This window comes from Canis lupus, chromosome 21 (genome assembly GCF_048164855.1).
Source record: "Canis lupus baileyi chromosome 21, mCanLup2.hap1, whole genome shotgun sequence".
NCBI lineage: Eukaryota > Metazoa > Chordata > Mammalia > Carnivora > Canidae > Canis > Canis lupus.
This window is the reverse complement of record NC_132858.1, coordinates 7,897,807-7,922,405: the sequence shown is the minus strand read 5'-3', so window position 1 is coordinate 7,922,405 and position 24,599 is coordinate 7,897,807.

Here is a 24,599-nt window from a genome sequence, read left to right as displayed (position 1 = left end):
CAAGTGCTCCCTCTGCGGGAAGCCTCCCTGACCCCACTTGAGTGAGTCTGGCTTCCTCTGTGTTCCTGCAGCCCAGCTTTCCACTTGGTGTCCCGGGGGCATGAATGGTTCGCAAGGCTGTGAGCAGGAAGCCAGGGGTTCAGGGAGTGCCTGAGCTCTTTGAGAATCCAAAGAAGCCCTTTGAGAGCTCTGGAGGCCGGGATAACGCAGGCACCCCCAGAAATCACCCCTGGTTTTAGGTAACCATGAAGGTCAGCATTGGAGCTCAGGGTAGAGCACCCCACAGAGCCAGATAGCATCGTGTGCACACCTTGGGGGGCCTGGAAACACATCCTAAGCTGACTGGGCAGCCAGCTATTTGCAGGTCACCAGGAGGAGCTCGAGCCACCTTGCATCCTCATGCTGTCACCACCTCCGGGCCCTGAGCCACCCCGTTATAAAAGTCCCGCTTCTGGGGTGGGGCAGGGAGCCCCCCAGCTGCCCTGAGAGCCACCCTGGGAGCTGCCAAGGGGCCAGGAGCCTTCCTTGCTGCCCGCCCCACGTCCACGCAGACAGCTGTGCACACGCTCCGACATCTGGAGAGACCAGCTTTGCCAAGCACTGGCTTCCTGTGTTTGTCCTCACTGAGTTAGTCGACGGGCTCGTCGTGGGGCTGGATGGACACCTACGATCAAGTCCTTGGTCTCTACTCTCTAGAAGAACCATCCGTCACTAACTTCTACATGTGGACCTCCTGCAGGGTCCTCACCCTAGAAGGGGCTGTGTGCTTTGCCCGTCCCTCTTCTCTGAACGGCATTTATGTCCAGTTTGGTCCCATCTTGACATCAGCCTCTCGCAGACGTCCCAGAGCCCCCGGGCCGGATGCCGGCTGCGGAGCCAGGGTCCCGAGGCGCTGTACTAACGGACCTCGGTGCAGGAGAAATGAAATCGGAACATGAGGAGGAGGCAGACTTGCCAGCAGGCTCAAGGTGAGATGAAGGGCGTAGATTCATCCTATGCTTTGTGGGGGGAAAAAGAGGAGAGAAAAAAAATTCCCCCAGGGAGTCCTATATGAAGAGCCCTCCAAAATCCGTCTCCAGCCACAGCTGTCGCCTCCACACCCTGGCCCCTGGCCACCTGCTCCCATCTGCCCCCCCCTGCTCACCTGCACTTCCCGCCCCCCCCACCTGCACTTCCCGGGGGGCCGCCCCCCTCACCTGCACTTCCTGGCCCCCCTGCTCACCTGCACTTCCCGGGGGGGCCCCCTCAACTGCACTTCCTGGCCCCCCTGCCCATGGCCCTCCTGCAGGTCATCCTCCCGAGGAGCCCGCCCTGCCCTGAGATGCTCTCCCACCCCAGGGCTCAGACACCACTGGCACCTACAGATTTGTGCGTCCTGCGCGTTTTCTCCTTTGGGAACAGAGTTGCCCCGCCAGCACCCACCTAGTGCTTGGCAGACAGTTGATGCTTAATAAATGTTTGTTGACTGAGTCTGGGTTTGAAAAAATGTCTCAAAGCCCAGAACATTCTGTGCCCACACCCACATCCCTGCCTGAGAGGGAGGCGCCTGCACTGGTCCCGGGGCCCACGCGGTGGTGGGGTGTAATCGTCCATGGCAGAGAGCTCTGGGGAGTCCTGTCGGGTGGCTGCTCTGGGCCCTCGGAACATTCCAGCTGGTATAAATTCATGGTTTGGAGGTACCGAGTGCTGTGAGGTCTGTCTCTGGGTGTAGGAGAGACGAGCTAAGCCGGGATGCATTCTGGCCCCAGACTTGGAGGCATTAATTACTCAAATGAATAAGTATGAAATCAAAGGCCTGGCTTTAAAAATTAAACTCAGATTAGCCCCTTGCTCCACTTCCTGTAAAATCAAAACCATTTGCTTGAGGAATAGATGTCCGGGAGGGAAGCACAGAGAAGACAGGCCTCGCGCTGGCCCCACTGCCCAGGGCCAAGGGTGCCTTCTGGGGAGGGGTCTGCTGGCCCTCACGCCCCCACCCAACCCCACGGCCCTGGATGAAAACCCCAGGTTCTGCCATGGCCTCTGACCCCACGCCCTGCATCCAGCCAATCCTGGAGGGGGTGTTTCTGGAACCCCAAGGAGGAGCAACCCCGGCTGGTGGTGTCCAGGTCTGACTTGGTGGTTCAGGTGGATTCTTGGGCTGGGTGGATTGGGGCAGAAGCAGAGAAGGCTGGTCTCAGGTGAGAAGATAGGCAATGCCTCCCGAGTCAGCACAGACCCCTCCAGGCCAGACTCGCCCGGGGCTGGGAGCATCCTGAGGAGGCTCCCTGGTGGCCCTTCATGACTTTGCACGCAGAGTAGAGTGTAAGGCTCCTCGCTCATTTTAACCAGACACATTCTATTCATGAAGTCCTCAGTGATGTTTCCAGGATGCTGATCTGATCTTGCTTCCCGTCCTAAAACTTCTGACTACAGCACACGGGTCCAAACTCCTACGTGAACCTCAAAGGCCTGCAGGAGCCACCCCTGAACACTCTGGTCCCCTAGACAACCTGCAGCCAGCCTCTGCTCTTCCTGCTGCTGACTTACTGGCATCCAGAAGAGCTGCCCCTGGTTCCTTCTGCTCCCCTTCTCCCCCAAACCAGATCAGTTACCACTTCCCCGGATGCTTTCCATGCGCCCAGAAGAGGAGGTGTGAGCCTCTGAGGTGTGGCCTTGGCCCAGCCCTGCTCCGACCACTCACCTCTGACCACTGGCTCAGGCAAGCCTCACAATGGCACGCTCAGCGGTGTGCACACAGTGTATACTCTATGCAGGTCGCCCACTGTCTACAATAAGCCCACTGTCTCCAGCTTACAGATATGGACACTGAACCACAGAGACAGGGAGTCTCTGGCCTCGGGCACTTCAGCAGGTGCCAGTCAAACAGGACTCACGATGTCCGTCAGCCACGCACCCCCAGCCCCTATCAGGCACGCCCGCTGCTCTGGAGGACAGGGCTAGGGCCCCGGTCTGTAGGCTTTGTGACTGTACGCGGGATGGGACATGGGACGAGCTCCTCCCTCCGGAGGGCTGTGGCCATACTGGACTTGGTCACTGCCCTCTCCCACCCCCCACCCCCTCCCTGCTGCCTCCTTTGATTAGCGCCGGCGTCCCTGTATGATGCGTGGCCCCCTGGCTCCCTGCATTCCTGTGTCTGCCCTGAGCTGGGCACTCAGGGTCACCAGAGCAGTCCGAGCACCCTGGGTTCCCTTTCTCTGGACTCCCTGACCAGAGTCTGGGGCTGTCCTTCACTACGTGTATAGCAGATCTCTGCCTCTCTGTCCCTTGGGGGCCCAGGCTGCTCTAGGGGACACATATCGCTGGAGTGGTCCCCGTGCTGGCTGGGGCAGCCCCAGCAACCTCAGCAAATGGGAACACACCGGGTCTGGGGTCACCAAGGAGCCTCGGCAAGCACCCCCCCTGCCCTACAGGCTGGGTCTGCAAGGGTCTGCCCAGAGGCCGTGGGTCGGTCGGGGGTGTCAGCTTGGGAGAGCTGTGCTCACAGGGTCACCTGGGTCAGCTACACAGACACCTTCTGGAAGTCTGACGAAAATCTGTGCCTGCTCGTCCTGAGACATGGACTCGAGGGGCTCCCGGCCCGGGTCCTGCACCTTAGAAAGCCCCTGTAGTCAGTGGGTTGGTGGCCTCCCAAAGATGTGCCCACCCAGAGCCTCAGAATGTGATCTTATTTATGACACAGAGGTCTTTGCAGAGAAGGTTCCAGAGCTAAGGGGGGTACCCAAGAGTGCTTGCTGTGGCCTGCATCCCAGGGTGGGCGTCTTTGTAGAGACGGAAGAAGAGACACACAGGGACACAGAGGAGGGGGGCGCGTGACCACGGAGGCGGAGCTGGGGGGATGCAGCCACAGCCCGGGGTCGCTGGAGCCCCAGAAGCCGGAAGGGGAGACAGGGACCCTCCCCTCGTGCCTTCAGAGGATGGCAGCCCTGCCCACACGTTGATTTTGGTCTTCCGGCCTCCAGACTGTGGGAGAGTAAATTCCTGTTGCTTTAAGCCAGGAATGGTCTGTGCTGTTCTGTGACAGCTGCCCCAGGACATTGATACAAGCAACAATTGCCCTTCCATGTCCCCATGTCCTTCTCCCTGCAGGCGGCGGTGTCTGCCCCACAGGCTTGGGGTGACTTGGGGTCATGCTGCACAGAGCACTTGGAGCAGCACCTGGTCCTTGCTGGGTGCATTCCTCAGTTTTGCTGTTATGATGTTTCTAATTTGTTCCGTCTCTCAGCTTGTGGGTGGGGACTTCCTACTTGAAGTCAGGTTGGTCAGCTGACAAAGCCCATGCTCTTGATGCCTCTGTTGAGTCATGAAAATGGGCATAATGGATGAGTCCACTAATGGGCCTGTACAACAGTCACTAAAGGTGCTGCTGGTTGAGCCGAGCTGACCTGAGTGGAGTTCAGGAGCTCCCTGACCCAGGAGCACAGGGGCTTTGTCCCCACCTGGCTGCATTCTCAGGACCTCGACCTATGCCTGGCACATAGTAGGTGCTCAGTAAATCAGCTCTGAATGAACTGGTGAGGAGTGCTCCTTCTCCCCTCTCTGCAGGTCCGGTCAGCCGAGGCTCTGTGGGCAGAGGGAGACCTCTCACTCACGGTCATGCTTGGGGCAGGAGCAGGGCGTCTTTGAAGGAAAGTGCAGGTGACGGGGGCAGAAGTGACTGACATCCCTATGCTAGAGCAGCAACATTAAAAAGACCAAAGAAAATACTATGAACTACGGTTCCCCACCAACTCAGGAAAGAGGTCTTTTACACCGACCCTGTGTGAGGCCTGCGGTCAGTGTGCAAAGACGAGGTGCCAGGAAGCAGAGAGAGCCAAGAATGGGGCCCAGGGTTGCTAGGAATGGAATGCAAGAAGATTCCGGAATAGGGGCCTAAGGCAGGCCCTTCCATGTGTCCAGAGGCCCCCATGCAGGTGGGCTGAGGGGCGATGTAGGCATCTGCCCCTTCCTCCCAGGACCTGGGCCTCAGAAGCAGCCTGATCCAGGGTTTTAGAAGGTCGAGGCCCTCAGGGCAGATGGGGGAGTCCCTTCCTGGCACAACCCCTGGAGAGTAGCAGCCACAGATCTTCTGATGGCAGATCCCCCATTGGGCTGTGGGGTGACGTTCTGGCGCGCAGGGCTGGTGCCAGGAAAGGAGCCTGGAGCTGGAAGGGTTTTGGAAATGAGCCGGGGAGGCCGGCCCTCACGCCTGGCCACACACAGACTTGTCCTGGGTCCTGCCTCAGAGCGAGGCCAGAGTGTGCAACCCCAGAACCCCGAGCCAATGACTGTGCAACCAGGAGCAAGACTGCTGAGCCTCCAATCCTGGAAGGCTGCCCTGGGTGTGGGGGAGCAGAACAGTAGTGCGTTTTCTGTGTCGATGCTTTCCCATCCTGCACTCACAGGCGTGACCCTGTGTGAGCCTCCTGTCAGCCCTGCTGGCCTCGGGGACACCGCACAGCCTGTCTGAGGCGGGCAGCTTCTCAGGGGACAGTGGGTTCGAGTCGCCCCGGAGCACCCACACCAAGGAGGGGCACGGATGGGGCGTGATGGACTCCCGTGGAAGTCCAGACAAGGGTCCAGTGGGCACGGAGGTCTCAATGTCCATGGGAGAGGCCAAAGGCTGCTTATACAGGCCCCACAGGAGGTGGCAATGGTGTGGCCATCCCAGAAGGCCCAAAATGCCAGCCCTCTGTCATGGCCCTCGGAACCCCATGGAAACCCAGAGCCCAAGCACTTTGGAACCCCAAGACCCTCTCAGCCTGGGTGAGGTGAGCAGGGAGGTGACCCTGTTCCCTGACCTGAGCTCCTTGGAAGGGAGGTGGTGGGCAAGTGCCCCACAGAGACCACCTACGAGGTGCATAGGGATCTCCTTCCAGGGTCTCAGAAATCCCCAGTGCCCCCCAAGCAGGCTGGATCCCTTTTGCTCCCAGAAAGAGATGCTGAGTAGGGGCAGGATGAGGGCTTCTCTGGGTCGGGGGCTGGGGAAGGCATTTGGGGGTCTCTAGGCTGCAGCCTGAGTGAAGATGTGCTCCAGACTCTCTCTAATGGGACACCTGGGCAGGCAGGACAGGGGGCAGCCCAAGGTGACTGTGTCCAAAACCCACCCAGCCACGACCCTGCACCTGCCACCTCCACCCCTGTGTGGGAGCCATCCTGGCAGTGCCTCAGCCTCTGCCCTCCCTGCCCTCCTCCCCACGCCCTCCTGGCTCCCTGGCCCAGGCTACACCACTATTTGCTCCGGTTTAAGGCCGGGAGCTCATCCTGCTCGCTGAGGTCCCCACCCCGCAGGTCAGGTGGGTGGTGGCTCACTGCATGGGGATAGCTCTCCAGCTGCAGTGGGGAGTGGATCTTTGGGGGGCTTTGGGGGGAGGTGAGGTGGGTAAGGACAGGTAGCTGCACGAGAAGCAAGACGGGAGGGCCTAGGGCCCGCAGCTTCTCTTGAGACCCTGAGAAAGGTCTTTAAGAGAGAACGTCATTGGCTTATTTTCTATTGAGCGTTTCATTCCCTTGGAGAATCCCTGTCCCGCCCATTGTGAAGCCCCTCTCTTGGGGACACAGACCCCACTTCTGTATCCTGGAGAGGACAGGCCTGGGGGGGCCAACGCCCGGCTCTTGGAAGGGGCCCAGCCAGGCCTTAGTGGCTGCTGCCCCGGGGACGGGCAGGGGAGGCTCATAAAATCAACCCTTTCTGCCCCTTCCTGGGCTCAGGTCTCCGCAGGACACCGTGCCTGGGGGGGCTGGGCCACTTGGATGTCCCCCTCGAAAAGAACAATGCCATTTGGCTGATCAAAGCCGTACTGACTCTGGCTGGGCCCAATTTGCACCCAGTTGCAGGTCCATGAACAGGCAGGGGAGGAGTTGGACCGGGTTTATGGGTTTACGACTGGGCGGGTGGGCCACCCAGCCCACAGCCCACCTGGGGGTCCTGCCCACTGGAAGCCGCTGACTTGGCACCTTTTGGGCCCTGCCCCTCTCTGCAGGTCCCACCCCTGCCCCACACAGGCCAGCAAGAAAGGGCATTGGGAACAGCTCCCCGGATGCCAGCAGGGTCACAGGCCCCGTCCCTGCAAGGAATTGGGGCAGCCGCTGGGGATGTGCCTAGGTCCCCTTCCCAGGTCAGCCAGAGCCACTCGCCCCTCGGCCAGTCTCCACAGGGCAGCCCCAGTGGTCTTTCTAGGCTTATAACCTTCCTGAGCCTTCACCACAGCTCAGAATCCTGACTGCCCCTGCCCTGGCCCTGCAGCCTTCAGTGGCATGCCTGGGACACCCCCCAGCTCAATTATCCCCTCCCCAGGTAGGTACTCCTGGATCTTTCTGCCCAACCACCACTCTCAAGTCTCTCACAGTCCAGATTTCATGATTCCATCAACGTCTGTCTTCCGGGCTGAACTCTGAGCTCCTGTGGCAGAAGCCCCTTTGGTGTTTACACACCTGAGTCCCCAGCCCCACAGCAGGGGCAGAGCAGGTCCCTCCATCAGCGTGTGCCAGGTGGGCAGAGTGAGGTGGTGGAGGGTGATTGCAGGTGTCCTGGATGAGCACCTGGGGAGCAGAGGCCATGCCTTGCTGGCCTCTAAGAGGCCCAGGGGCCCCAGTAGAGGCCCTTGGCAGTGAGGCAAACATTCTCTGGGCCAGGGCAGCTGAGGCTCTGGGAGAGACTGTGGTGGGTTCAGGAGCCCCGTGGCCCTGTCTGGGCAGGGCTCTGCGTGCCAGCTCAAGAGCTTCCCCCTAGCACCCCCTCTACCATCAGGGGCTGGGTGCCAGGCATGGGCCCAGCCAGTGTGACTAGCACAGGCCCTGGAGAGTTTAAACAGCCCCCAGGGGCCTGAGTGCATGGCGGGGTGGGTGCTGGGTTCATGGAGGGGTGGGGGTGAGGGTGCTGGGTGTGGCTTGGGCACATCCCAGGCAGCCCCAGGTGCGATGGGAAGAGCCCAGTACAGGAGGGTCCTGCAGGTGCCGTAATCAACAGCCACAAACCTGGTGACCTAATGCAGCAGGAACTGACTCTCTTGTAGTTCTGGGGGTCAGAAGTCCTCAATGGACTCTCTGGCTGAAATCGAGGGGCCAGTGGGGCTGTGTTTCTTCTGTGGGCTGCTGGGGAAGACTGTTTTCATGCCTTTTTCTGCTCCTGCAGGGAGGCCACCTGCGTTCCTTGGCTCCTGGCCTCATCACTCCGACCTCGTCCCCGAGTCCCAACTCCTTCTGTGACCCTCCCTGAGATTACAGAGTCCATGGATCATCCATCCAGCATCACATCTGCAGAGTCCCTGCTGCTCCCTGAGGTCATGTGTTCACAGGGTCCCAGGATTAAGGCGTGGACACCCAGGTGAGAAGAGGGCCGCTCACTACCCTCTCAGGGTGCTGTCAGGGCAGCCCAGCTGGCCACGTCAGGAAAGCATCCTCTGGCCTTGCTCCAGGGATTCTGGGCCCTGGTCCACCTATTACCTGCAGGTAACAGGTGCTGCTCTAAGGACCTCTCTGGTGGGTGCTGTCATCATTCCATGTACAGTAGGAAAACTGTAACCAGCCAAAGTCAGCTGGGAAAGCAGGGGCTGGAGTCGGGCTCACTGAGGGCAACTGACCCCCAAACCTGCATCCCACCCTCCCCCACCCTGCCCCACCCTGTGGCCGTCCATGCTCAGTTTTAACCCTCACTTGTCAAGACTCGTATTGACATGTGATAGACACATGGAAAAGTGCACACACCCCTCAGGTGCAAGCTGGGGGCTTTTCTCAAGCCCTCATATGGCCACACCGTATGGCCGGCACCTGAGACCCCAGCCACACCCGGACCGACTCCTAACACTGCACCCTGGTTTCACCAGCTTCGCAGCTTTAAGGAAGGAGTCACCCAGCATTTGTGCTCTCGTGTCTGGGTTCCGGATCTCAACTGCCCTGTTCCCGGGCGGGGTTTGGGCGGCGTGTTCTCACAGCATGGTTTCCTCTCTCGTTACTTACTTGACTCTCCACCAGCATTTGAGTAGAGTCCAGCTCCGACTTTCATAACGGAAGCTGCGAAGAACTTTCTAGCACATGCCTTTTGGGGTACGTGGGTGTGCACTTCAGTTGGATATACACCGGGAGCAGACAGGCTGGATGAGGCTCCCCTCTTTTGTGTGTTTTTGGTCAGCGTTTTATTGAGATATAATTCACATACAGCACAGTTCACCCCTTTACAGTGTGTTATTTATTCGTCCCGGGGACGTTCCCAGAGCACGGCCAGGTTTAGAACGCTTGTGCCATCTCAGAAGGAAACCCCGCGCCCATTCGCTCTCATCCTCTATCCCGTCATCCCTCCCAGCCCCTGGCAACTGCTCATCTGCTCTCCCACCAGAGACTGGCCTCCCCGGGACATTCCGTGTAGAGGGACTCAGGCGCTGTGTGCATTTTGTGTCTGGCTTCTTTCGCCGAGCAGAACGTTCCCAAGGGCCACCCATGTTGTGACGTGGGTCAGGCCTCCATGCCTTTCCATGGCCGAGCCGTGGTCCTCTGTGTGGCTGGAGCACATTCTGTCCCTCCTTTGGTTACTTGACGGACATCTGGCTAGTTCCTACTTGGGACTATGTTGGCTACTGCTGCTCTGAGCGTCCATGTGCACATTTTTGCACAGACCTATGTCGTCATTTCTAGGAATGGAATTGCTGGACCTCAGTCCAGCAGTCAGTCCGCATTGAATCCTCTGGGGGACTTTCAGGCTGTTTTCAGGAGCAGCTGCACCATTTTGCGTCCCCACTGGCCACCTATGGAGGTTCTGAAGTCCCCCTCCTTGGCCCACACTTGTTGGGACCTGACCTCTGACATTAGCCGTTGTGGAGGGCATGAGGTAGCCAGGCCCTCACCCTGCCTGGGTGTGTAGGCTACGAGCCTGACAGGGCTCCTCACGGGGCAGGAGTGCTCTCTGCAACGTGGGTGAGGACTGCGGTCTTCCCATTGTGTCCAGGCTGTGTCCCTGGGTCCAGGGGCCACCAGGTCACCTGGCTGATGGCTGCAGGGACATCTCTCTGATTTCCGGGCTGCAGGTTCTCCAGGGCCAGTCTCTGAAGCTTTCCCTTTCCAAACAGGAAGGAAAAACTCGATAACTACTGATGGAGCACCAGCTGTGTGCCCAGCGACGTTCTAGAATCTAGAGGTTTGGGATGAGTGGGGAGATATGGGCCCTGGCTTCCTGGATGCTGCATCCCAGAGGGACAGGGAAACAAATACATGAGACCATGTCAGGTTGGGGCAAGTGCCTCGAAGCCAAGAGAGGGATGCTGTGCAGAGGGCAGCTGGGGTCCCGGGAAGGATGCTAGCAACCCACTGGCCCAGGCCTGCTCAGCGCCGTGTGGCCAAGGCCAACACCACAGAAAGACTCAGCAACATCTGTAGTGCAGGTGGGGACCCAGGGCGTGGATTTTAAGGCAAAAGCAGGCATTCCTGAGCATTCCTGAGCCTGGAGCTTTGAGCTGCCTGTCCCAGGGAGGAGGTGGGCTGGGGCCTTTAATCAGGCACAAATTGCTCGGCGCCCCAGGATGCCCACGAGAGGAGTCCTGAGGCTGGCCCAGCCATTAATTCCAGTTTGAGCCAGTTTAATAAATAGCTAAATAAAGTAACTGAGAAAGGCTTCACAATTAGTCCGCATTCCTCCCTAAGTGGTAGGTGGTTTCCCATTTTCCTAAAATAAGTTCTTTCCGTGGCTTGGTGGCCGGGCTGTCGGAGCTAAATGACTGAGTCTGGCTTGGTGAGTCCTTTGTAGTCGAACAGCCCACACTGCACGGCGCCCGGCCCGCATGTCCTTGAGCATCTCAAAGAACCAGCACACCTGCACCTGCCAGCCGGTCAACCCTGAAATCTGTGGGGATCTTGGGGAGGCCCATGGGGCCTATGGTACCTGCAGGCCTGAGCCAGCCCCGACCCCCAGCTCCTCCTCTCTAGATACCACAGCGACCCATGTCTCAGAACTGTCCCCGTGGGAGGGAGGTGGGGAAGGGGGTGGGCTTGTCTGTGATGACCACCGGCCCTCCTGCCTTGGGTGTTCCCCAGATGCTAATTAATATGAAGGATCCTGCCTTCTCTTTGCGATTCAGGGTCTGCTGGGTGACCTTAGCCCGCTCCATCTTTACCAAAACCCAGTGAGGCCCGAATGAGCGCATGCCCGCTCTCGAGATGTGGACACAGCACAGAAAGCAGTCAGGGCCATGTGTCAACCCGGCTGCCCTGGGACAAGCCCTGGGGACTCTCAGCTCTGCAGTCGCCCACCCCCACCCCCACCCCCACCCCAGGGCGGAGCTTTACAGGAGCTCCGCCCATCCAGACCCTCACCTGCCTGGGCTCCAGCCTGGGGGCTCACTGCCATCCTCCCTTATGGGGCCAACTCCATAGGAGTTAGGAACTCACTGGTGTTATGGGCACAGATGTGTCCCCCAAAATTCCCATGTTGATGTCCTGACCCCTGATTTCTCAGAATGGGACCGCATTTGGAGATGGGTTCTGGATAGAGGAAATTAAGTTAACATGAGGCCGTTAAAGCAGTTCCTGATCCAGTGTGACTGGAATCTTTGTACGACAAGGGGGTCAGGACACAGACACACACAGAGGGCCGACCCATGAGGACCCAGGGAGAGCACAGCCGTCCACACACAAGGAGAGAGGCCCCAGGGGTACCACACCCTGCCGGTGCTTGGATCCTGGACTTTGGCCTCCAGGACCGGGGGACAGTATGTTCTGTTTCTGTGAGCGTTGTCTGTGCTATGTGTTATGGCAGCTGCAGCTAACCAGGACAGCCAGGGACACATTGGCCTTGTCTCTTGGTCTCTCGAGAGATCTCCTGCCCCCGGGCTGTGCCCCACCCCAACCACAGCACATGAACTGCTGAGAAAAAGGGCACCTATCATCAAGTTCTTGAAATGTGCTGACCACATACTCTTCTGGTTAACCCTGTGAGCCAGGGACCACCTTTTAAATCAGACCTGAACACAGAGAGGGCGAGGGACTGGCCCAGCCTCACAGAGCACTGGAGCCCTGCTTCCCACCTCTCCCCTCTGGCTGCTGGTGCCTGGAGAGCAGAGCAGGGTGAGATGGGGTGTGGACGGCTGCCGTCTCAGGGCTGGGCAGGGCCCTGCATCCTCCACGTCGTCTCACGGAGACCACTCTCAGGCCCATCCATTCGAGCCTCTGTGCCTCGATGCTGGTGTGCACAGCAACACAGAGGTTTGGCTGATGTGCACCAAAATTGGGGCTGGAAGTTTCTAGAAGCTCACTTCAGCCACTGCCACATTATCAGGCACCGCACCCTAGCAATGCATCCACCAGCTGTTTGTTGATAAGCTACTGTAAATGGGGAGGAGCTTTGATAATTAATGGTAGTAAGCGGTGAGTGCTGAAGCGTGTGGAGGGGCCAAGGTGAACTTGGCTGGGGACCGGAAGCCTGCAGCTGCAGCCCACAGAGCTTGGCCACAATCGTGCCGGGACCTGGGGGCTCCTCTGCTTGCAGGTCAAGCTGGGACCTCTTCCAGTCCTCAGAGTCTCTGCACCGTCTTTTTCCAATTCATTGGTTTGTTTGTAAACAATAGACTGTTTTTAGTACGGTTTTAGATTTATAGAACAACTGAGCTGATAGTAGGTGGTGCTCCACGTCCCTGCCTCCGCCGGGGCTCCCCCTATGATTACTGCAGTCTTCATGTGACACATTTGTGACAATTGGTGGATGGGTACCTACAGTTATTGTTAGCTGAAGCCCGTGGTTTCCATGGAGGCTCCCGCCTCGTGTTGGACGGATCTGGGGCATGCCAAGTGTAGGTCGACCTATCTGGTATTGCACGGAATACTTCCATTCCCCTAAAATGCCCTTGCTTTGCGTCATTTTTAAAGTGAGTCAAAAAGCCGGGTTCTGGGTGACATGTGAGCCAGCTGGGTGCACGTCAACACGTGTTCTCAAGGATCCTGATGGCAGAGATGTGGGTCCAGGAGGGTGAGGGTTCAAGTGGATGGAGCATGGCATCTAGTGTTGTCTGCTGTCCTCTTTCTCTGCCTCCTTGTGGGCTAATTGTGTATTTATGATTCTCTTTTATCTCCTCCACTTGGTTATTGGCTTTACTTTTTTGTTTTCTTTTTCGCTTGTTTGGCACTCATCCTGGAGTGATGCACCACAGTCTGCCAGCATGGCCCACGGCGCACGCGGCATGAGGATCTTGCTACAACAGCAGTCCTCTCCCCTCCTCTGTGCCCTGGCTCTCAAGCACTTACTTCTACATATTTTGTAAACTCCGTGATGCTCTACTATCACCTTTACTTTGAATACCCGATTATAGGGACGTCTGGGTGCTCAGCGGTCAAGCATTTCCCTTCGGCTCAGGTCGTGATCCCGGGATCTGGGATTGAGTCCCACATCAGGCTCCCTGCAGGGAGTCTGCTTCTTCCTCTGCCTGTGTCTCTGCCTCTCCCTGTGTCTCTCATGAATAAATAAATGCAATATTTTTTTAAAATTACCCAATTATATTTTAAGGAGATTTTTTAAAAATAAAAAGGAGGGCAGCCTGGGTGGCTCAGCGGTTTAGCACTGCCTTCAGCCCAGGGAGTGATCCTGGAGACCTGGGATCGAGTCCCACATCGGTCTCCCTGCATGGAGCCTGCTTCTCCCTCTGCCTGTCTCTGCCTCTCTCTCTCTCTCTCTCTCTCTCTCTCTCTCTCTGTGACTCTCATGAATACATAAATAAAATAATTTTTAAAAAAATAAAATAAAAGGGAAATGTGTTTATTTTCCTGCCTGAAGGGACTGGTTTCCCCAGTGCCTTGCTAATCCTGGGTAGTGTAATATGAGTATTTTTAAGGTTATGATATTTTGGTAATGCAAAGGTTATACTTTTAATGGGCATTGCTTTGATTATAGAGCATAGAGTGTTGTCTATCTTTTTCAAAGATATTTATTTATTTATTTATTTATTTATTTAAGAAAGAACAATCAGTGGGGAGGAGCAGAAGGAGAGGGAGAGGGAGAGCAGGAAGCCCAATGTAGGACTCGATCCTAGGACCCTAAGATCATGACCTGAGACGAAGGCAGATTCTCCAACTGAGCCGCCCAGGTGCCCCGAGTGTTTCCTATGTGATATACTAACACTATTGCCATTTATGGATCACTTGCTCTGTGCCAGGCTCTCTGCTGCCTGCTTTGTCGATGAAGCCATTCACTCACTGAAACAACTCTAGGGAGGGGGGGTACCAGTTTCTGTCTGTTGTTACAGATGAGAAAATGAAGGCACCGAGAAATCATCCCTGCCATCCCCCACTGCTGCTGGGCAGGACAAGGGTCACTCCATTGTTGCTTCCCCACATGGTGCAGACCAGCTGGGGCCGGGCAGAGACTGTCTACTGAAGCCACTCCATGGCCTTCCCATCTGGACTGTCTCCGGAGCTGCTGGCCACTATGTGGGGACCCCCTGTGAAGTCAAACTAACTGGGAGCCCCTTGTTCAAAAGTTATTAAGAAGCGTCCTGAATATATAAAGAGCTCTTACAACTCAACGACAAAATCCCATTTAAAAAATGAGCAGAGGACTTGAACAGACACTTCTCCAGAGAAGACATCCACATGGTCATCAGTCCTCAGGGAAATGCAAACCAAAACCACAATGAGATACCACTTTTCACCCACTGGGGTGACCATAGTCAAGAACACACAATAGCCAGTGTCGGTGAGATTGTGGAGATGATAGAACCCTCGTGCATTCCTGGTCAGGATGTAAAATAATGCAGCCTCTGTGAGAACAGTTGCATGGCTCCTTGAAAATTGAACAGAATTGCTATGTGACCCGGCAAGTCCATTTTGGGTGCATTCCCAAATAAACAAAATAAGCATTCAAACAAACACATGCACACGTGTCTTCACGGTAGCTCTTCAAACAACAGCCCAAGGGTGGAAGCAGCCCAAATGCCCACCAGCAGGTGAAGGGATGTGCAGATTGTAGTCCATCCACATCACAAAGATGAATGAAGCACTGACCCGTGCCAACAGGTGGACGGACCCTGAAAACATCCTGCTCCGTGGAAGAAGCCAGACACAAAAGACCACATACTGTACGATTCCACTTACACCTGTGCAGGTGGGTTCACCAACGGGAGACTTTGAAGCCAGCCATCATGGGCCTGGCCGTAAGGCGACACCAAGTCAGTGGCAAAAGGAGCAACTCTCCTCCAGTTAGTTGTGAGTTTCTAAACATGAAAAGGTCTGCAGGTCCATCTGTCTCTAAAGAGGGAGGACTGGGGGTGGGGGAGTGCAGGGGCAGCCTCGAGGTCCAGGTCCACACAGCGCTGGCGCCCGCTCTACACTTTCCAGTCCCTGTGGCCGTGGGCCAGTCAGTCCATCTCTTCAAGCTTTAGTCATTCCATCTGTAAACTGGGGAGGGGGGTGGGCAGGGACAGGGGGTCTTCAACGCTCCACACACGGTCACAGCAGGTGACCGTGTGTGGAGCGTTGAATCAGGTGTCAACCAGAGAAGAGAAAGTTGCTGTTTTGTGTGTGCATGAGCCCGGAGACGGGCCAGGCCGGCAGTGCTGGGCAGTGGTCAGCACCTTGGTGCAGGACCAGGAGAGGGGCTGGTACCTCCTCTGCCTGCGCCTGCGTCGTCGCAAAGGCAGGGAGGCAGGGAGGCAGGGAGGGCCATGCTCTGTCCAGTGCTGACCCGCTTCCAGGTGAGTCAGAGCCTGAGAGCACTTACGTGCGCCTCTCGCTGCTCCAGGCCAGGGAGCCCCGGGGAGGAGGGCGAGCCAGGGCCAGCGATGGGCCCTCCTCCCGGCCCCCACTGCCTCCAGTTTCTCTGTGGCTGCTCAGTTTCATTTGGGGTCCCTCCTGCCAAATAAATGCATTTAAATCATGGCTGGCAGACAAGCTCTCCTTGCAGAGATGAGAGGAGTGAGACTCAGGGAAGGCAGGTGGCTCATCGGGGGCCCTGGATGCTCACCTTTGCTGAGAACCCACTGTGTGTCGGAGACTGCCCTGACCATCTGGTCCAGGGGGCCCCGAAGCCTGGCTTTCTGACTCCTGCAGCCAAAGACAGAGGAAGAAGGCTCTGAAGTGTCTGACCTTCTGCCTCATCTTCCCAGCACAGGGAGACCTTGGGGGCCGTGTCCCACCCCCCGGGAGCACCTGTGTTCAGCCCGGTCTGATGCAAGGGATCTGATGTCCGTTCCCGGTGAGAGAGCTGTCTGTGCACTTGACCGTGCCGCTGCTGCTGGACCCTGGGACCTTCCTACTAGACCTCCTCCTCCTCCTCTGCCCTGTGGGCCAGCCCTCCTCCCATGCAGCAGGTACGCAGCACCCACCCGTGCCCGCACTTCCCGAGGGAAGCGAAGAGCTGGGCTCACAGCACGCAGGGAGGTCATTTTGAAACTTGACCCTGGTGGGGCTCCCCCACCCCCCAACTAAAAGCCCCATAGTAACGTCTCCTCACTCTGAGACTAAAACCCCAAGCTCAGTGGACCCACAAGGCCCTCTACAGTCTGCCCTGCCTCCCACTGTATTCAGCTCAGAGCTCTCTCCCTCATCTGGGCTCCAGCCGTGGGGCCACAGTCTGCTGCCACAGGATCTTTGCACGTGCTGGTTTCTTGGTTTGGAGTGCACCTGTGCACCGCCCTCACCTGGCTTGCACCCTTTCCCTCAGTGAGGTGAGGTCACTTTATGTTTTGTGTCCTCTCCTCCTGGACTTGTATCTCATTCCTTTCTTGAGTTTCGTCGCCTCCCCCAGGAGACTGTGTGCTGCCGAGCAAGGACTGAGGCAGGAGTTGACTGTTGTCCTTGGGTCCTGGGAGTGGATGGAGCTAGCCAAGGAAGTCAGTGCTGCTCAAATGGAAACCTGCAAGACCTCAGGAGGTGAATAGCCTGGGACTGTCACTGGCCAGGCTGCTGGGAGCTGTGTGTTCCCCCATAAACGGTAGCAACAGCACCCTGACAGGTAGGCAGTGCGGTCACCACCGGGTGACAAGGTCTTTCCCCTGACTGCCCAGCAGCAGCCATGGAGCACAGGTCGGGGGCATACCCTCGGGAAACCCAGGCTTCCCCTCAGTTTCCCCATCTGTACAATGGGAGTGATGATCCCAGGCCCTCCGGACAAGGCTGGGAAGGAAGCAGCATGAAGGGTTCTGCTGGCCGCCCGACTCTGGGGTCACCCTGCCCCCACCAGTCAGGGACAGCAAAGAGCCCAGAGGGGCTGGGGGCTGATGCTTGGCTTTGGTGTCACTTTAGTGCTGAGACAGCCCTTTGAAGGTGCCGAGACTGACAGCCCCTTTGCACCGGTGTGGGGCTCGGCCTGGGAGCTGGCACCCTGTCACCGGGGCGTGACCACGGGGAGAGGACCTCCCCTCTGCGGCCCACGGCTTTGTGCAGGCCGGGCCCGCGTGCTGGCTGGGCGGCTGGAGACAATGGGGGGCTGCGGCCCGGGCCGGGGGCTGGCATAGCAGGCTGGCAGCCGAGCAGAACAAATCCGCGGAGACCTTCCTGTATCCCCGCCCGCGCGGGTAACCTAATCCGGGGGGAGCGGGGCCCGGCCTGGGCTGGGGGCGCCGGTTCGGCCTTCGGGCTGCAGTGTGTGTTCACGGTAATTTGAGGGCGTGCACTGGGGGGTTCCCGATCATTTGATGTGGCAATTAGCAAGGGGACTTTTGTCGTCCGGAAAGACACAGCCGCCCACTTCAATCACCCTATTTATGCCCCAGCAGAAGCCAAACAGCCCCGGCGGCAGATAACGGGTGGACTTCAAACGGCTCCAGGTCAGTCGCCCCTGGAACCACCAGGCCGCGCTGCGCCCCCCACCTTTCATGCAGCCAAAGCGTTACTTTTCCCATGAGAAATTCCGGCCTTAATGGCATCAGATGACAAAAGAGGCGCTCGCCCACTCGAGCCCTTTTAATGTGGGTACCTGGCTCTTGAGGTGGGTGGGAGCAGGAGCGACTCACTTCTCCCTCAAGGGGTGTGTGGCCCCCCACGTGAGGCAGGCGGGGGGTCCCTTCGATGCCCACGAGAGCCTGGGCCCCTGCCTCCAGGCAAGGCAGCCTAAGACTTGAGTTTTCTTTCCTGGATCTCCAGAAGGAACCCCACCTCTTGAAGGCTCCATGCCCAACGCAGGGCTTGAACTCAAGACCCAACATCAAGAGTTGCAGGCTCCACCCACTGAGCCAGCGGGGCGCCCCAGGTTCTAATTTGAATCTGATGCCAATTCCCTGGTGGATGACGGTGAAGGATGATGACAATGTCAGCCTTAACCATTTTGTAGCACTTTGGTGTCAGGCCGGGTGTCGAGCATGGCATGCCAGCCTCAGCTGGTGACAACCCCACACCGACACCCCCCCTCCCTCGGTTTACAAACCAAGTCAGAGAAGGTTCTGGGACTTGTTGGAGGTCCCACATCAGGCAGCTGGAGCAGCTTGGCCTGGGAATGGAAGATGTGGGGTCGGCTGGATTCACACCTGTCCTACCTGCCATCCCGGCTCTTGCTGCCAAGGGTAAGCAGAGACCCTGCTGAGCCTTGTCATCTGGAAAACAAACCTTATCCCAAACCCCAGCCCTTGTGAGAGCAAAGGATGTTTGGAGGGTCGAGCTCGGGGATTAGGAAAAGCTCAGACGGTGTCCCCTCTGTGTCCCCTCTGGACCTCGGTGCTCTCACCTGTGAGTTGGAGCTTGAGAGGTAGAGCAGATGCAAGTACCCAGCACACCTGCTGGGCCTTCCCACATCCGGCCCTTCCCCCACTCCCACACCCCAGCCTGAGAGCCCACGTGACCATGTGGCCCCAGCTGGGGCCACTCTGACCGTCTGATGTCACCCCAGGCTCCTCACAGGCCGTGCCAGAGGGAGCACGTGGGGAGAGACGGCTGCTGGGACATCCGTGCCCATCCCACCACCCTGGGGCTGCCGAGTGCTCCTAAAATAGACAAGATGCACCCTTACTGGAGGAGTTTGTCCACGCGTTCACTCACCGATTGATTCATTCATTCTAGACCATCCGGGGTGCCATGCCGCCATGGACAGGTTGGCAGACAAGGCAGGAGAGGGACCCACTCTGCTAGAACTTACGCATGATGGGGCAACTTCGGGTGACTTCTGGGTTGATATCCAGCTGAGTGTCGTATCTGCTGGGTAGAGGTGGAGGGAACCAGAAACTCCCTGGGGGATCAGAGTCCAGCAGGAGAAGTGGACAGGAAACAGCAGGAGCTTACTGGAACAGCAGCTGGGGCAGGTCTGGGCAGACTTCCTGGAGGAGGCTACTGGGCAGGTCATACGGGCAGGTGGGCTGCAGCAGGCCAGGGCCTCTGGACAGAGGCCGCCCTAGGATTCTCTGCTGTGCTGCTCTTGGGCAGGATTCTCAGACTACCCCGAACCTGGTTTTTTCTCTTCAACCCCCTTAACCTCGCTGGGTGGGTTGAGTGTCAGCCCAGAGGCTTGGGTTCTTCCTTTACACATCGCCTGACATGTGCTGAGCCCCCTCGGATGCATGATGGTCTGGGCAGGGCAGGACACAGCCTGAGGACTCAGCTCCGTGACTCCCTTGCTGTGTGACCCTGGGTAGGAAGCCACCCCTTTCTGGGCTGGCAACTTCTCTCCTCCTGACGCCCAGAACATGTCCCATTTGTCACCATGTTGCTTGTCAGTAAGTGGAGAAGTGGGGATACTAACCCGGACTCCGAGCACAATGCCCAGGCCCTGTGCCAGCTGGGAGGGCTTCGTCTCCACCCAAGGAGCACTCCCAGCGAGTGTTGACCTCCACCCCAGCAGAGGCTCAGAATGAGCTCAGGCCTCTGGACGACCGTGCACAGAGGGAGACAGCCCCGGGGGCGGTAATCGAGGGGAGGGTGGGGGGGGAATCCGACTTCCAGGCCCTGACCCAGGACAAGCAGAAATGTGGGCCTTTTTCTACTCAGATGAAAGATAGAAAAAGGTGGTCAGGCTACTTGCAAAAACCACAAGCCCGTGAATTGCAGCTCCTTCCCTGCTTGGGCTCACATCTTGGACTAGAAGTGCGGTTTTTTAAGGTCCGTGAACAAAGACAGACCTCCCACCCAGCGGTGATTGTGCTCTAGAGCTGGCTGATGGGGAGAAGCCATCGTGGCATACCCTGAGGGGGCAGGCGCATTTTCCGTGGCTCTAACTCCCTGTCTGTGTGATCCTGGGCCCCAGGGGCGAGGCCAGGACCATAAGCCCCAGCCTAGACTGACCCCTCACCAGGGCGAGCATCTCTTCCCAATCACAGAGGCACCAAAAGGCCCAGGTGTGGGCACCTGCCCTGCCCAGCCTGCCCCAGGAGGGTGGCTGGGGGACCCCACATCGGAGGACAACCCGGCAGGAAATACTTAGAGGAAAATCAGAGGGGAGGCCCTGCCCCATCCACACATCCACGTGGGGTGAGTCCATGAGAGTCAGGGGTCACTCCTGGGGGTCAGGCTGGACACGGTCTCTGCTCAGCCAGGGTGGTGGCTGCTTACATGGGTGCCATCTCGCAGCTCATCAGTAAAGGTTTAAGGGTTTGGAGAGGGTCTGGCTCCGGCTCTGCCACAGGCTCTGTGCTGGGGAAGCTCACTCACCTCTCTCTTTCTGGCCTGTGAAGTGGGAAGACAGTGCTACTTCCCTCCTGGGGGGTTCCTGAGGATTCAACAGATGAGCCCCCCACCCCCACCCCATGACCACCATCATCACCACCATCACCCTTGAGGCCAGGGGAATCCTTGGCCATGCCTCCTCCAGACTGCCCCCAAGATTTGGAGACTGAAGGAGGAAGAGGAGGCGACCCAGAGGAAGGAAGGTGCCAGGCCAGGTGGGGCGGCCAGGAGGGCACCCGGAGAAGCAGCAGCTGCTGGGTCTCTTGGGGAGAACTCTGAAGGAAGCAAAGTCTGGAAGCTTCAGACACTGTAGGCCAGGCACAGGACACTACCCGCGCCCCAATGGCCATGGGGCGGTGAGGGGGCCTGCAGCTTGACCCCAGGGATATCAGGGGGTCCATGGTGGTCGCTGCCACTTCTGTAGTGATCAATAAAGCTGCCTTCTGCCCCCATCAGAGGGCTTCTGGGGGGCCCGTCTCCCTGGGACAGGCCTCACCCGCCTCCTGGACACAGGCTGAAGTAGTTGGTTTCAGAGCATCGCTTTGAGACAGCAATTTGCCACTTCATCATGAGCTTGATGGATGAGCTCGGGGACGGGACAGCCATCCCGTTGGAGGAGGAGCTGCTCCCGGACCACCCGAGGCTGGAGAAAGGTCGCTGACGGGCAGGACAAAATGTTTTCTTACCGCCCAGCGCCGGTGACAGGCCACCTCAAAGGAAATGCAGCCACTGCAGAAGCGATTCACGCTTCGTCTTTTTGTGGTGCCGAGGCTGGCTTTTATTTGGCGGCTAAAGAAAGGGCCACCGGCTCCTTGTTGTCCCTGGGAAGGCCATCCCTATCGGCCACCAGCCCCCTGGCCAGCACACTCGAGGCCACTCTTCATTTCCATGAGGTTTCAGAAAGCCTGGGCTCTGGCTCAGAACCTCCCTCGCTGGCTGCGCTCGGTTCCAGGAGAGAAGAGGTGGCTCTTGCTGTCTCCGCTGTCACCCGAGATAGCACCAGGACCCCGCCATGCCCTGGACCCACCGTGCGGGCATGGAAGAGTGAATTGAATCATTGGTCACTAGCTTGCGCTCCCCACTGAGACGGAGCCCCTCTAAGGCTCTTTTGTTGGGTGTTTGATTCTGGCCTGGAGCTAGGGGACCTGAGAAAGCCCCCTTGGGTTTGTTTTGCTGGGTGGGTCAGATCAGGCCTCCGAAGGCTCCCTCCCCTGTCCCGGGCAACTGCGCTCCCACGTCCATCACAGACACAGGTGTGCAACCCCACATTTGTCAAGACCAACAAAATTGGACGCCACAGGAGTGAATTTTACTGGGATGATGACCTTGGGGTGGGGTGAGGGCTTGGGGATAGAAGCCGGTCTCGCTTGAATACATCTTCCGTGGTCTACAGGATAAATGCCCACTTCCTGGTTTCCAGAACCCAAGAACATGTGACCTCAGAGGGCGAAGGGGACTTTGTGGGTGGGAATGAGTCAAATCCTGAGATGGGAAGCTTGTCCTGGATTACCAGGGTGGGTCTCGTGTCATCACAGGCCCCTTGTGAGAGAGACGCAGGAGGGTCAGAGCCCCAGGAGCTGTGCCGCAGAGCAGAGTCAGATGTTGTGGCCACGAACCAAGGATGCAGGCAGCCTCCAGGAGGAGCCATCCCCACAAACACTCAATGGTCAGACTTCTGAGCTCTGAAATGGTGAGAAATCGGTCTGTGCTGTTTCAAGCTGTAGTTTGTGGTTATTTGTTCCGACATCCGTAGGCAACTCACACAACCTCCTTTAGTAAATCTGACTTTGAAACCAAAGTAAATATTTCATGTAGTTAGCAAAAACCAGACTGAATTACGAATAGAATCTCTAACAGTCAGAGGCAGAGTGGAACGGCAGAGATAACCCAGGCACACTCTTAGCCCGATGCAGACCCCCGATGCAGGGCTATGTGGAAGCTGGGCCCACGTGTGGAGAGTTCCAGGCCTGGAGTGTAGAGGCAGCTGAGTCTCCCGATGGACCGAGGCTGCAGAGCCTCCCCTCAACCGGAACCCCTCAGCAGTGAGGAAGCAGGCAGGGTGGGAGCCACCCACTGCCATCCTGGGAAGACGATCCTAAGACCACGGGAACAGAAGGCAGCCCCTGGCCTGACTCCCGGTAGCTCACCTGGCCCCTGCAGATTCCATCTGTATCTGCCCCTTCCCTGGGCCGAGTCACCTTCTTGCTTAAGGACTCACGGGACAGCTGTGACCTGATGCATGGTGGGGGCTCCCAGAAGGCTCCCACGGGAGGCTCCTGGCCCTAATACTCCAGCTCTGAGCCTCCCAGACCAGAGCACTCACTCCACCAATCCAGACTCATCCTCTGCTGTGCTCCAGGTGAGCAGGGCAGACTGGGCTCATGGGCACGTGTCCTGGAGGGGACACAGATGAAGTGCCCCTTATCGGCATAAGGGGCAGGCAGTGATGGGGACTGGCCCTTCTCACCAGGGTGGTCAGGGAAGCTTCTCAGAGGCAGTGAACAGGTGTGACACTAGACAATTTCTGCATGTCTGACCTCGTCTATAAAATGGGGACAATATGAGCTATGTTGTAGGGTTGCAATGAGCATGAGATGGGATATGGCTCACGATGCACTCAGCTCAGCCCAGTACACAGTAAGACCACAATAACTGGCAACTACTATCACTGTTGCTACTGTTTAGACCCAGATCATTCCAGAAAAAATGTTTCCAGTGATTAATACCATTTATCAGTCATTCACTCGGCAAATACTCATAGAGCAATGTCTCTGCCCACAGTGTCAGAGGCCCCTTCGATAGCAGAAGCAAGCAGAACATCCAGTTAGTGGCTCTCCGTTTCCTCCCAGAGAAAGGGGGAGAAGGATGCAGGGGGCAAGGGGAGGGGGTCCTGCCCAGCTTGTGCAGAAGGAGTCCTGGCTTCTGATACCTGCCCAGGTGGGCAGCAGCTCTGGACCACCAAGGTCAGCCCTGGATCTATGCAGGGCAACCCCGCAGGGTGCTTTGTGGACTTGGAGGTGTTTGGTCCGAGGATGTGAAGGCTGAGATATGGTGAGAATGGAAAGTGTCACAGAGACAGCACTGGACTGGAAGGGCTGGAGGTCTGGGTCCCGACCCTGAATTTGCCTGTAACTGTCTCCCTTCTGGCAGGCCATTTGATCCCACTTGGTGTCATCTGTCCTATATGACAGGCTGGACCAGAGCAGTGCTTCACATGCTGCATCTCTCTGAGTCCTAGGTGTCTGCCAGAGGCGATGCGGGATCTAGTTTTGGAGTGAGAGTGGTAAGGACTGTATCAGCTAGCTAATGCTGCATAACAAACCATCCCCAAGCCCAGGGGCTTTATGTGATCAACACTGTTTCTGCCTTTAAGCCCACAATTGGCTGGGCAGGTCGCTGACCTGGCTCTGAGGGTCTTGGCCAGACTCATCCGTCTGTCCTAAGGCAGCGTCCTCCTCCTGGGGCCTAAGCTCCGAACTGCAGGCTGGTCACCACTGATGTGTTTTACTGGCTAAAGTAAGTATATGATTGGCCTAGATTTGAGGGTGGGGACATGGCCTTTGCCTCTTGATGGGAATCACTGCATCCGAGATACGATTCAGGGGCATTTCTGCACTTGTTCAACCCAGAACCAACATAAGAGGCTCAGAGAGGGAGCCAGCCCAGAAGTAGGAGGGATGTAGTGTGAATAGAATCATCTTCAGAAAGCAGCTCAGATTCCAGCGAGGGGCTGGGTTTCCCCTGTTCCTCTAAGCCACTGCTCATGCTGTTCCTTCTTCCTGGAATTACCTTCCTCAGACCCTTCCCTGTACATTAAAAAAAAAAAAAAGCAAAAACAAACAAAAAAACCCTCTTGTTTCATGAGTTTTCCACTCATGAGCAACATTATTTGTGAGAACATAGAAAAAACTTTGCAGGACATATGAGGACTTGTCAGCAGCTGACACAGTTTCCTCTGCCGAAGGGAAGACACGCATCTACTTCCCTGAAACTGTGTGGGGTAAATGAGCAACGGTCAGAAGCGACAGCGCTTCCTCACAACATGACTCCAACTAACGAAT